Genomic DNA, 13,231 nt, shown 5'->3' on the forward strand with positions numbered 1-13,231 from the left:
CCGCAACCGTATGTGGGCAGTGCATTTGTGTTGTTGCATGCCATTGTAGTGTGACCTATGTAACACTGGGGTTACTTTGTTTCTTTAAGTTGTGTTGAGGACTTAAGGATTCAGTGAGTTAATTAAGTAAGGGGTAGTTAACTGGATAAGGGGTGCACACTTATTGTGGAGTGAGTGAGGGCTGTTATGAGAGAGAACAGCGTTGAGCTTGAGTGAGATACGTCTCGGGAGCAATTAATTGTCCGTGTGACAACTAATTGACCACTCTAGCTAATTATGTATTTAGCCTTCTCATCATGAATTCACGTAGTGGGAGAGGATCTGTCAGAGTCTGTCAGTATTTGTGTTAACGTAATTTGCTCGAGACTAATTACCTTTCTGTGGTATAGCAATTAGTGGCTCATGTTAATTAGTGGTGTAATTAATGTCGGGAGGGCTCAGATGACTCGGTAAAGCGAGGTCATGGAGCTAGCATAAATTGTTGTATTAATCATATCCTGTCTGAAGACAGTGGATTCATGGCACTCTTGTTAATTAGGGTAATTAACTCCTTTCCCGTGAATTCACAGTGTTTGATGAGACCTGCTTAGGCAGTGCGGAGTGAGACGTATTTATGGATGATTAATTATCGGTCCTGGTGACAGTTAATTAATTGCTCGGAGTTATTTGGGGTAATTAACACTCACTAGTAATTTTTTGACACAGACTGTTGAGAAGCTACCAAGTAAGGGTAGGCTTAGTTAACGTAACTCAATGGGGATGTAATTAGTGGTCCGTTTGACCTTAATTGAGGATTACTCACTGAATACTTGCAAGGAGTCAAGTGTGATGTAATATAAGTTTGAATTATTGTTAACAAGAGAGACAAGTGTTAATGATTAACGTTGAGTATCATCATGTTGTTGTCTAGTGTGAGACAATTGTTTGTGATTACCGTAGTACTTTGTTGCTGACTGCTGCGATCAGTCAATTAACGTAATTAATCACTTAAGGCAATTTCTTTTGGTTGTCGTCTGGTGACGAGGTTAGAGTAATCTAGGGATTTGTGGAGCTGTGTCCCAGAATCCCGCCTTGCCTTTCTTTGGTACTGTTTACAATGAAACTCCTTGTAGGGAGTTGCAAAGAGTGTTCACACTGGGTTGTGATAGGGGGAGTCACTGTTGGACTACCCGCCTAGTTACGTGAGTCTCTCCTGGGGGGCGGAAGAACCCCTAAGCTTGTGATTATAGTAGCTGTCAGAGAAACCGAGACACTATTGATTGCATGCTTGTGTCTTCATTGGATATCCTTCATTTGTTCAGTTAGTTCATGTTGTCAGCCCGAAGTGTCAGCAAGATGGAGCCTGCTGTCACTTTTCGAGGGGCTGTTGAATAGCTGTGTTGCAAATGCCACTTGATGGACAATAGCATAACCATTCGCTGTGGTGTAACTTAGTCTGTGATATTTTTCTTTGATTTGCAATATTGCGTCATCAGTGGGCACACCTGTGTTAAGGTTAGTTCAGTATGCAGCCTCCCAGCAAGGGTTGCTATTTAGCTGTTTGTTATCGTGCCACTGGATGGACATTAACGTAACGTAAACTCGGTAATGTAGTAGTTAGTCTCTTGTTATTAATAAATTGTTATGTTATAGAAAACGGTCTTTGTTGTCAACCCTTCAACCATATTATTCCACCATATTTCTGCATATTACGATTAAATGTTGATGTGATCTTGATATGACGGCTGTTCTTGGGAATTCGTATTCCAATTCATAGCGCCACATCAAATATAAATATTTGATTGTGAGAACCCGTCGGTTACCCTTTATTATTTTTAACGTCCTGTTTAACTAGGAGGAGCCAGCGGCCTATTGTGGACAGGTTTTCACCCCTAGTGGTGGAGGCCTGGCGGTTTGCTCCTGCTTTTCCTTTTTCTATTGGACTCATGCTTAACTGCCGTGAGCAGCCTTTAAACTTGTAGTCCACCTCCTAAGGGAGGTAGGCGTAGAAAAAATCTCACAACTGGTGCCCAACGTGGGGCTATGAAACTTGGGTTCGAGCCCATGAAGTGTAATCTTATTGATTTTTAAAGTAACATAAGATATCGTTGCAGAACATTGTGGAACAGTATTGTTGGAGGTATGTTTTGTGCACGGTTGTCACACTTAGGTACACACACACTGTATGAAAGAGGTATTTCATGGTAGATATGGGGAAATCTGTCTGGCTTTTTGGGGCTGCTAGCTAGTGAACATTGACACACTCATTGGTGAGGGGTGTCAGCTCAGCAGCAGGTGTCGTGGACACCAAGCCAGCGTGCAACAGTGGTTGCAAAGGTGCACTCAGGATCTGCCTGAGGTGCAAGACACCACCTACCTGAGGGTAGACGAAGCTTCTAGAAGTGACCTCAAGAGTGTGAGGTCTTATTGGACGACAATGTAGTTGTCAAGGGTGTCATAGGAGTGTAGTTGTTATTACACAGATGGATCTTAGTGGGAGGTCGCGCCACCAGCTAAGGATCCGAGTAGACTTCTTTAGAAAGGGGAGTAATTCACCTGTAGTTAGACAGGTGATGGAATTTCTTGCCAGAGTGGGGACTGTACAACCCCCAGGAAGAATTCGCGGTAGTCACTAGAGAGGTTGAGCAGAGGCTCCCGTTTGCAGAGGTGACAGCAAGGCCGAGTTCGAGCCTGAAGGTGAGAGCGCAGCAAGTCAGTGCTGGCTCAAGTGCAGATTGCAAGGAGGCAATCTCACGTAGGGGAAGGGAAGCCAAACCCACCCTAGTGCACTTAACCCGGTGACAAGGTATGAAGGTACAGATGCCTAGCTTGGCAGTTCTGAGAAAGACGATTCGATGGATGCATACATCGATCGCCTTTTGAAGAAAGGCTGCCAATGCAAGATGGCGAAGGTCATTTTGGGCTGGTGATTTTCCATGGTTCAGATCCCCAGCAGCATAATGATTTTGTTCTTTAAGGATTGCCTTGGTAAAGGGTTATAGTAGATCTGCAGAGGGAATGCTGATCACATTCCAAGTTAGATCCAGGGAGAAATGGACAAGGGAGTTTGACAGATGTCAAAAGTTTCGCTTGAATCTTTGTTAGAGTAGCAAGACCTAGGAGAAGCAAGGGAGGGACCCCAAGCTCAGTAGGGTGAGTGTAGGTGCTTGTAGACGAGGTTTTCTCCCAGATAGTTCAGTCGGTAGAGCAAGACCGGCTGGTGTTGGGCAGTTGGACAGTGAGAGTGATCCTGTCAACTTGTTGCCATGTCAGTTGGAGAACTGACAGTAAGTCCTTTGTAGGCTGAGGGGAGTGTAGAAGTGCTTCACCGGTAAGGCCACACCAATGTGTTGCACATGTGTCCAGTATGACACAGACCGAGGATGGAAATGGGAGGTTCAGTGATGGAAATGGTTGCGAAGTGTTGAACAGGCCAGGACCAGAGCTGGAGCCGAACATGTTGCCACTCCAAGGTTGGGCAGCACCACCAAGGGTGATCCGGTGGTAGTGCACAGAGACTCTCAGGCCAGGGATGTATACGAAACAGTTTCACACTCCACACTTTTTTAGCTAGTACACCTGTTGAGCAGGTGTGTGCAGAAAAACTAGCTGGTGTTTTGAATGTATTTTCCTTGCAGGAAAATATATTCTTTAGTGGGAGGTAGTGTGAGGGAATCTAGATCCCCTCAGCTAGTTTTCCTAGTTTCTAGATTAGGCTAGTCGCTCTAGGGACTCTAATAACTGAAGCTTTCAAACTAACATATACTTGTGGGGGGTTGAATGAAAGCTAATGTTAAGGACTGTCGTTTGGGCCTGGTTAGAGGCCTGTGATTGCTCTGTAGGGAGAATTACATAAATTTTCCTGTTTCTGTGAAATAGGATGTGAGGTGAGAGTGAAGTGATATGTGAGGTACTTCACTCTAAACCGTTGGAGGTGGGGGGATAGTGGGGTGACCGTTGCCCCCCCTCCCTCCCACCATGTGAGACAGTGCGCCCCTTGTCTTTAGGCCTCCCCCCTCCTTGTGACGTCAAAGGACGCCTGAGGGTGAGTGAGGCCTGTGATTGGGGTAGGCAAGTCTGCTCCGAGCTGTGTTTTGGGCGCGAACAGCTGTGATTGGAAGCGGCATGAGGGAACAGTGCCGGCTTTGTGCTGATTGGTCAAGACAAAGTAGGGGGGTAGGTATGGGCATTTTGAGTTTCCTTAGCCCGCGAAATCGTCAGTTTGAGCCGAGTAGCAGGTGGACGAGCACGTAGCTGGGTGGAGGGGGGAGTTTCCCTCCCTCCACTTCCATTAATCGCGGACGTTACTGTGTTGTCCAGGAGGGATGGCACTCCTGCCATCCCGGGTTGTGTCTAGGCCCAATTTTCGTGAAATTTGGGGCCGATGAGGTACGAAAGGACCAGTAAAATAGCCTCAGAGACAGTGGGCACCTATGAAGCAGCTGGCAGAGCCTCATGGTGTAACAGGTGGTTCAAATAACCTGTCTAGTGTTGATGGACAATTGGCGGAATACGGGCAGGGCCTCCTAGTGTAATTGTGGTGAGATTACAGGCCCCGGTTGGACTTTGAATTCCGCCAGGCGGCGTCAGTGTGGGGACGCCGCCAGCCATTGTCACCCCAGTGTAGAGCAAGGCAGGCTCCTTTTTGATGGAGTTGTTGGTGATTCCCCATCTACGTGTGTATGCCCGGGGGCCACCCTCAGGTCATCCCCAGGCCACCGGCGCGCCGGCTACCACTCCCCCCTTCTCAGCTCGGGAAGGGTGCTGTGGGCTACGCGGTGGCCACATGGCTTGGCCCCCCCCTTTGGGCCACTTAGCCACTTTCCCGGGACAGCCTAGGGCCACATCCTGTCGCCGCACGAGGAGCAAGCTAAGTGTTGACAGCCAGTGAGGTAGTGACCTGGGAAATGAGTGAAATTAAAGGAAAAAGTGAGTACAATAGTCAGTGTAACAGTGTCTCAGTATTAGTGGAAATTCACGGTAAAGCTGTGTTGTCCCATAGCCCTTCCAGGCTAGGGAAGCAGCTGAGAGACAGCTGTCTGTAGCACATCCATGTGACTGGTCGAGAGTACCTGGAGATAGATGTTGTACACGACCACACTGTAGTTATATATATATATATATATATATATATATATATATATATATATATATATATATATATATATATATATATATATATATATATATATATATATATATATATATATATATATATATATATTAGTATATTTTGGTAGCAGTCTTTCCTGTAGACATATATTATTAAATATGACCGAAAAAGTAAGATTAATAATTCTAACACGAATTTTCTCAATCTTTCGTACATTACGCTTCACTGTTGGAGGTAAATCAAAAATCAATTCTCCAAAATTCATTTTTATTTCTAGTCTGACGCGACACGGGCGCGTTTCGTAAAACTTATTACATTTTCAAAGACTTTAGTTCACAAATACACAACTGAATAGAACTTACGTATCTCCGATTTTATATCTACATTTGAGTGAGGTGGAAGGGGTGATGTGGCATTAACACAAGACAGAACAAAATGTGGTATTAATAGGGTATTAATTTCATCAACACAAGACAGAACAAGAGTATTAATAGGGTATTAATTTCATCAACACAAGACAGAACACAAAACAATGGATATTGAATAGAAGTGTTTGTAGAAAGCCTATTGGTCCATATTTCTTGATGCTTCTATATTGGAGCGGAGTCTTGAGGTGGGTAGAATATAGTTGTGCAATAATTGGCTGTTGATTGCTGGTGTTGACTTCTTGATGTGTAGTGCCTCGCAAACGTCAAGCCGCCTGCTATCGCTGTATCTATCGATGATTTCTGTGTTGTTTACTAGGATTTCTCTGGCGATGGTTTGGTTGTGGGAAGAGATTATATGTTCCTTAATGGAGCCCTGTTGCTTATGCATCGTTAAACGCCTAGAAAGAGATGTTGTTGTCTTGCCTATATACTGGGTTTTTTGGAGCTTACAGTCCCCAAGTGGGCATTTGAAGGCATAGACGACGTTAGTCTCTTTTAAAGCGTTCTGTTTTGTGTCTGGAGAGTTTCTCATGAGTAGGCTGGCCGTTTTTCTGGTTTTATAGTAAATCGTCAGTTGTATCCTCTGATTCTTGTCTGTAGGGATAACGTTTCTATTAACAATATCTTTCAGGACCCTTTCCTCCGTTTTATGAGCTGTGGAAAAAGAAGTTCCTGTAAAATAGTCTAATAGGGGGTATAGGTGTTGTGTTAGTTGTCTCTTCAGAGGTTGCATGGCTTTTCACTTTCCTTCTTATGGTGTCTTCGACAAAACCATTGGAGAAGCCGTTATTGACTAGGACCTGCCTTACCCTACAGAGTTCTTCGTCGACTTGCTTCCATTCTGAGCTGTGGCTGAGAGCACGGTCGACATATGCGTTAACAACACTCCTCTTGTACCTGTCTGGGCAGTCGCTGTTGGCATTTAGGCACATTCCTATGTTTGTTTCCTTAGTGTAGACTGCAGTGTGGAAACCTCCGCCCTTTTCCATGACTGTTACATCTAGAAAGGGCAGCTTCCCATCCTTTTCCATCTCGTAAGTGAAACGCAGCACGGAACTCTGTTCAAATGCCTCCTTCAGCTCCTGCAGATGTCTGACATCAGGTACCTGTGTAAAAATGTCGTCAACATACCTGCAGTATATGGCCGGTTTCAAGTTCATGTCGACTAAGACTTTTTGCTCGATGGTACCCATGTAGAAGTTTGCAAACAGGACACCTAGGGGAGAACCCATGGCGACCCCATCTACTTGCTTATACATGTGCCCATCCGGGCTCAAGAAGGGTGCCTCTTTAGTACAAGCTTGGAGTAGTTTCCTCAGAATATTTTCTGGTATGTCAAGAGGAGTACAGGCTGGATCACGATACACTCTGTCGGCTATCATTCCGATTGTCTCGTCCACAGGTACGTTGGTAAACAGCGATTCTACGTCCAACGAGGCTCTTATCTCTGTGGCCCGTGTGCCCCGCAGTAAGTCAACAAATTCCTTTGGAGACTTCAGGCTGAAGGCGCAAGGAACATAAGGAGTCAGCAGGCCGTTGAGTCGCTTCGCCAGTCTGTACGTGGGTGTGGGTATCTGGCTAATGATTGGCCGAAGTGGGTTTCCAGGTTTGTGCGTCTTGACATTTCCATACGCATATCCAGGTTTATATTCCCCAATGATCTTTGGCAGGTGGAGTCCGGATTTCTTGGCGTTCACAGTTTCGATCAGTTTGTTGACCTTTGCTTTTAATTCGGCTGTAGTGTCCTTCGTTACCCTTTGGAACTTAGTTTGGTCAGAGAGTATGATGTTCATTTTCGCCAGATATTCGTCTTTTTTAAGAATGACATATATTGGCGACTTGTCACCTCTCCTGACAACTATCTCCTTGTTCTCACGAAGGCTTTTAGCTGCCGCTTTAAGCTCGGGGGACAGTATGGTGCTTCTGTAGTTGCCTCGATTCTTTCCTCCTTCAGCAATAAGTTCTGCTTGTAAGGTATCTTTGGTAGTGACCTTCTTTTGTGTCTCGAGGTCGAATATGTCGTCCAACAGAATTTCCAACTCTACTTTCCGGGCCATCTCACTCGGTCTGGATATAACATGACAGTTTATGCCCAGATTTAGGAGAGTGACTTGGTCCTCAGTGAGGTTAATTCCTGCAAGGTTCAGGAAGCCATCTCTTGGTCGTGGAATTGCCATAGGTCCTCCATATAATGTTGTTAGTTTCTTGATAATCCTTGTTTCAGTGCTGAGGTGATGTTGGTCTGTGAGGATGTCGAGGTGTTGTTCAATGCGGGTACGGATACTATCGTCGATGTTGCTATTTCTCCACTCGTTTGTAGCATGAAGTAGTTGCGTTTTGTTGTCTTTGATTTCATTCTCTGCCTTGTATATCTGATCACGAATCAGATCCTGGCGATATTTTATCGTGAAGGCTTGATTCCTTGCTGCTGGGTCGTGCGCTTTAATATTAGTATATTTTGGTAGCAGTCTTTCCTGTAGACTGCTTCTTTTCCACAGCTCATAAAACGGAGGAAAGGGTCCTGAAAGATATTGTTAATAGAAACGTTATCCCTACAGACAAGAATCAGAGGATACAACTGACGATTTACTATAAAACCAGAAAAACGGCCAGCCTACTCATGAGAAACTCTCCAGACACAAAACAGAACGCTTTAAAAGAGACTAACGTCGTCTATGCCTTCAAATGCCCACTTGGGGACTGTAAGCTCCAAAAAACCCAGTATATAGGCAAGACAACAACATCTCTTTCTAGGCGTTTAACGATGCATAAGCAACAGGGCTCCATTAAGGAACATATAATCTCTTCCCACAACCAAACCATCGCCAGAGAAATCCTAGTAAACAACACAGAAATCATCGATAGATACAGCGATAGCAGGCGGCTTGACGTTTGCGAGGCACTACACATCAAGAAGTCAACACCAGCAATCAACAGCCAATTATTGCACAACTATATTCTACCCACCTCAAGACTCCGCTCCAATATAGAAGCATCAAGAAATATGGACCAATAGGCTTTCTACAAACACTTCTATTCAATATCCATTGTTTTGTGTTCTGTCTTGTGTTGATGAAATTAATACCCTATTAATACTCTTGTTCTGTCTTGTGTTGATGAAATTAATACCCTATTAATACCACATTTTGTTCTGTCTTGTGTTAATGCCACATCACCCCTTCCACCTCACTCAAATGTAGATATAAAATCGGAGATACGTAAGTTCTATTCAGTTGTGTATTTGTGAACTAAAGTCTTTGAAAATGTAATAAGTTTTACGAAACGCGCCCGTGTCGCGTCAGACTAGAAATAAAAATGAATTTTGGAGAATTGATTTTTGATTTACCTCCAACAGTGAAGCGTAATGTACGAAAGATTGAGAAAATTCGTGTTAGAATTATTAATCTTACTTTTTCGGTCATATTTAATAATATATATATATATATATATATATATATATATATATATATATATATATATATATATATATATATATATATATATATATATATATGTATATATATATATATATATATATATATATATATATATATATATATATATATATATATATATAAGTCTACACACTTATATATATATATAAGTGTGTAGACTGACTCGGGTATGGACCGGTCAGTGTAGAGATTTACCATATAAGTGATCCAGCCTGTCGATTCTATATATAATCTTTCAGACTTGATTAATGCCATAGAGTACCGCATATAAATTGTATCATTAGAGGTAGGCAGGCCAGGTTGCAAGGATGTCAGTGTGTACCCTGAGGTCTGTGTAGTTAGTTACATTTACCTGATGATATAATTTTCATTGATTATGTGAATGCCATTTCTATATGTTCATTTGCATGTTTATGTACTGTGTTGTGTGGTGAGTCAGTAGATGTGATTGCTGACTGATTGCCTAATGATGTCATTAGCATGAGGGGTATGCTGACGGCATCATTATGTTGCAGGTTTGTGCAGTGTTGTTATCAGTTTATACGATATTATTGCCCTGGGAGCTGTGTTGAGGGTTTAAGGGACGTCTAGGATTATTCAGGGGAATTCACAATACTTAATGACAGCAGGCAGTTGATTGGTTAATTGCCTTGCTGAGGTAAGTGTGCTCACAGTAGTCCTTTGCAACGATTGCAAGATAAGGTGGGGGGGGCAGTAATATTGGTATACTCTTGTGTGTTGCACAACCGTGTGTCATTATTGTGTGGGCACAGTAATTAACGAGTTGCAGTAGCCGCAACCGTATGTGGGCAGTGCATTTGTGTTGTTGCATGCCATTGTAGTGTGACCTATGTAACACTGGGATTACTTTGTTTCTTTAAGTTGTGTTGAGGACTTAAGGATTAAGTGAGTTAATTAAGTGAGGGGTAGTTAACTGGATAAGGGGTGCACACTTATTGTGGAGTGAGTGAGGGCTGTTATGAGAGAGAACAGCATTGAGCTTGACTGAGATACGTCTCGGGAGCAATTAATTGTCCGTGTGACAACTAATTGACCACTCTAGCTAATTATGTAATTAGCCTTCTCATCATGAATTCACGTAGTGGGAGAGGATCTGTCAAAGTCTGTCAGTATTTGTGTTAACGTAATTTGCTCGAGACTAATTACCTTTGTGGGGTATAGCAATTAGTGGCTCATGTTAATTAGTGGAGTAATTAACGTCTGGAGGGCTCAGATGACTCGGTAAAGCGAGGTCATGGAGCTAGCATAAATTGTTGTATTAATCATATCCTGTCTGAAGACAGTGGATTAATGGCACTCTTGTTAATTAGGGGTAATTAACTCCTTTCCCGTGAATTCACAGTGTTTGATGAGACCTGCTTAGGCAGTGCGGAGTGAGACGTATTTATGGATGATTAATTATCGGTCCTGGTGACAGTTAATTAATTGCTCGGAGTTATTTGGGGTAATTAACACTCACTAGTAATTTTTTGACACAGACTGTTGAGAAGCTACCAAGTTAGGGTAGGCTTAGTTAACGTAACTCAATGGGGATGTAATTCGTGGTCCGTTTGACCTTAATTGAGGATTACTCACTGAATACTTGCAAGGAGTCAAGTGTGATGTAATATAAGTTTGAGTTATTGTTAACAAGAGAGACAAGTGTTAATGATTAACGTAGAGTATCATCATGTTGTTGTCTAGTGTGAGACAATTGTTTGTGATTACCGTAGTACTTTGTTGTTGACTGCTGCGATCAGTCAATTAACATAATTAATCACTTATGGCAATTTCTTTTGGTTGTCGTCTGGTGACGAGAGTAGAGTAATCTAGGGATTTGTGGAGCTGTGTCCCAGAATCCCGCCTTGCCTGTCTTTGATACTGTTTACAATGAAACTCCTTGTAGGGAGTTGCAAAGAGTGTTCACACTGGGTTGTGATATTGGGAGTCACTGTTGGACTGCCCGCCTAGTTTCGTGGGTCTCTCCTGGGGGGCGGAAGGACCCCTAAGCTTGTGATTATAGTAGCTGTCAGGGAAACCGAGACACTATTGATTGCATGCTTGTGTCTTCAGTGGATATCCTTCATTTGTTCAGTTAGTTCATGTTGTCAGTTCGAAGTGTCAGCAAGATGGAGCCTGCTGTCACTTCTCGAGGGGCTGTTAAATAGCTGTGTTGCAAATGCCACTTGATGGACAATAACGTAACCATTCGCTGTGGTGTAACTTAGTCTGTGATATTTTTCTTTGATTTGCAATATTGCGTCATCAGTGGGCACACCTGTGTTCAGGTTAGTTCAGTATGCAGCCTCACAGCAAGGGTTGCTATTTAACTGATTGTTATCTTGCCACTGGATGGACATTAACGTAACGTAAACTCGGTAATGTAGTAGTTAGTCTCTTGTTATCAATAAATTGTTATGTTATAGAAAACGGTCTTTGATGTCAACCCTTCAACCATATTATTCCACCATATTTCTGCATATTACGATTAAATGTTGATGTGATCTTTATATGACGGCTGTTCTTGGGAATTCGAATTCCAATTCATAGCGCCACATCAAATATAAATATTTGATTGTGAGAACCCGTCGGTTACCCTTTATTAGTTTTAACGTCCTGTTTAACTAGGAGGAGCCAGTGGCCTATTGTGGACAGGTTTTCACCCCTAGTGGTGGAGGCCTGGCGGTTTGCTCCCGCTTTTCCTTTTTCTATTGGACTCATGCTTAACTGCCGTGAGCAGCCTTTAAACTTGTAGTCCACATCCTAAGGGAGGTAGGCGTAGAGAAAAATCTCACACTGGGTCTGTGGGATTTTTCGGGCAAGGTTAGCACCAATCGATGACAGGAAGCTATTACATTCAGTTGCTGTTTTAAGGTCTGTTGCTGATGTATAACCATCCTTGGAGATTTTGTCTTGTTATGTAAATGTTGTTTACCTATTGGAATGTTAGAGATCGCTCTCCATGTGCTTTTCATGTTGCCTTTTGCTTCTTTGAATCTATTCCCGTAATAGGAATGCTTTGCTCTTCTTATTATACTGGTAAGCAATGACGAGTACCTCTCCAAGATGACCTAGACAAACTGAACGAATGGTCCAACAAATGGCTGTTAAAGTTCAACCCGAGTAATTGCAAAGTAATGAAACTAGGAAATAGAAACAGGAGGCCAGACACAGGATACAGAATAGGAGATGAAGTAGTTAATGAAAGGGACAGAGAGAAAGATCTAGGAGTTGATATCACACCAAACTTGTTTCCTGAAGCCCACATAAAAAGAATTAAGTATGCGGCTTATGCGAGTTTGGCTAACATCAGAACAGCCTTCAGGAACCTGTGTAAGGAATCATTCAGAATCTTGTATACCACATACATAAGACCAATCCTGGAGTATGCGGCCCCAACATAGAGCCCGTACCTTGTCAAGCACAAGACGAAGCTGGAAAGGGTTCAAAGGTATGCCACTAGACTAGTCCCAGAATTTAGAGGCATGAGTTACGAGGAAAGGCTGCGGGAAATGCACCTTACGACACTGGAAGACAGAAGAGTAAGGGGAGACATGATCACTACCTACAAAATCCTCAGGGGGATCGACCGGGTAGACAAGGATAAACTATTCAACACTGGTGGGACGCGAACAAGGGGACACAGGTGGAAACTGGGTACCCACATGAGCCACAGGGACATTAGAAAGAACTAATGTCTTTTCAGTGTCAGAGTAGTTAATAGATGGAATGCATTTGGCAGTGATGTGGTGGAGGCTGAATCCATAGACTCTTTTAAATGTAGATATGATAGAGCCCAGTTGGCTCAGGAATTTGTACACCAGTTGGTTGACAGTTGAGAGGCAGGACCAAAGAGCCAAAGCTCAACCCCCGCAAGCACAAATAGGTGAGTACACACACACAGCAACTCAAGGGAATCAAGGGAAGGGAATCAATTCTCAAGGGAATTGATAGGGTAGATAAAGACAGGCTATTTAACACAAGGGGCACACGCACTAGGGGACACAGGTGGAAACTGAGTGCCCAAATGAGCCACAAAGATATTAGAAAGAACTTTTTTAGTGTCAGAGTGGTTGACAAATGGAATGCATTAGGAAGTGATATGGTGGAGGCTGACTCCATACACAGTTTCAAGTGAAGATATGATAGAGCCCAATAGGCTCAGAAACCTGTACACCTGTTGACTGACGGTTGAGAGGTGGAACCAAAGAGCCAGTGCTCAACCCCCGCATGTACAATAAGGTGAGAACAGCCAC

Source organism: Procambarus clarkii, chromosome 7, assembly GCF_040958095.1.
Source record: "Procambarus clarkii isolate CNS0578487 chromosome 7, FALCON_Pclarkii_2.0, whole genome shotgun sequence".
NCBI lineage: Eukaryota > Metazoa > Arthropoda > Malacostraca > Decapoda > Cambaridae > Procambarus > Procambarus clarkii.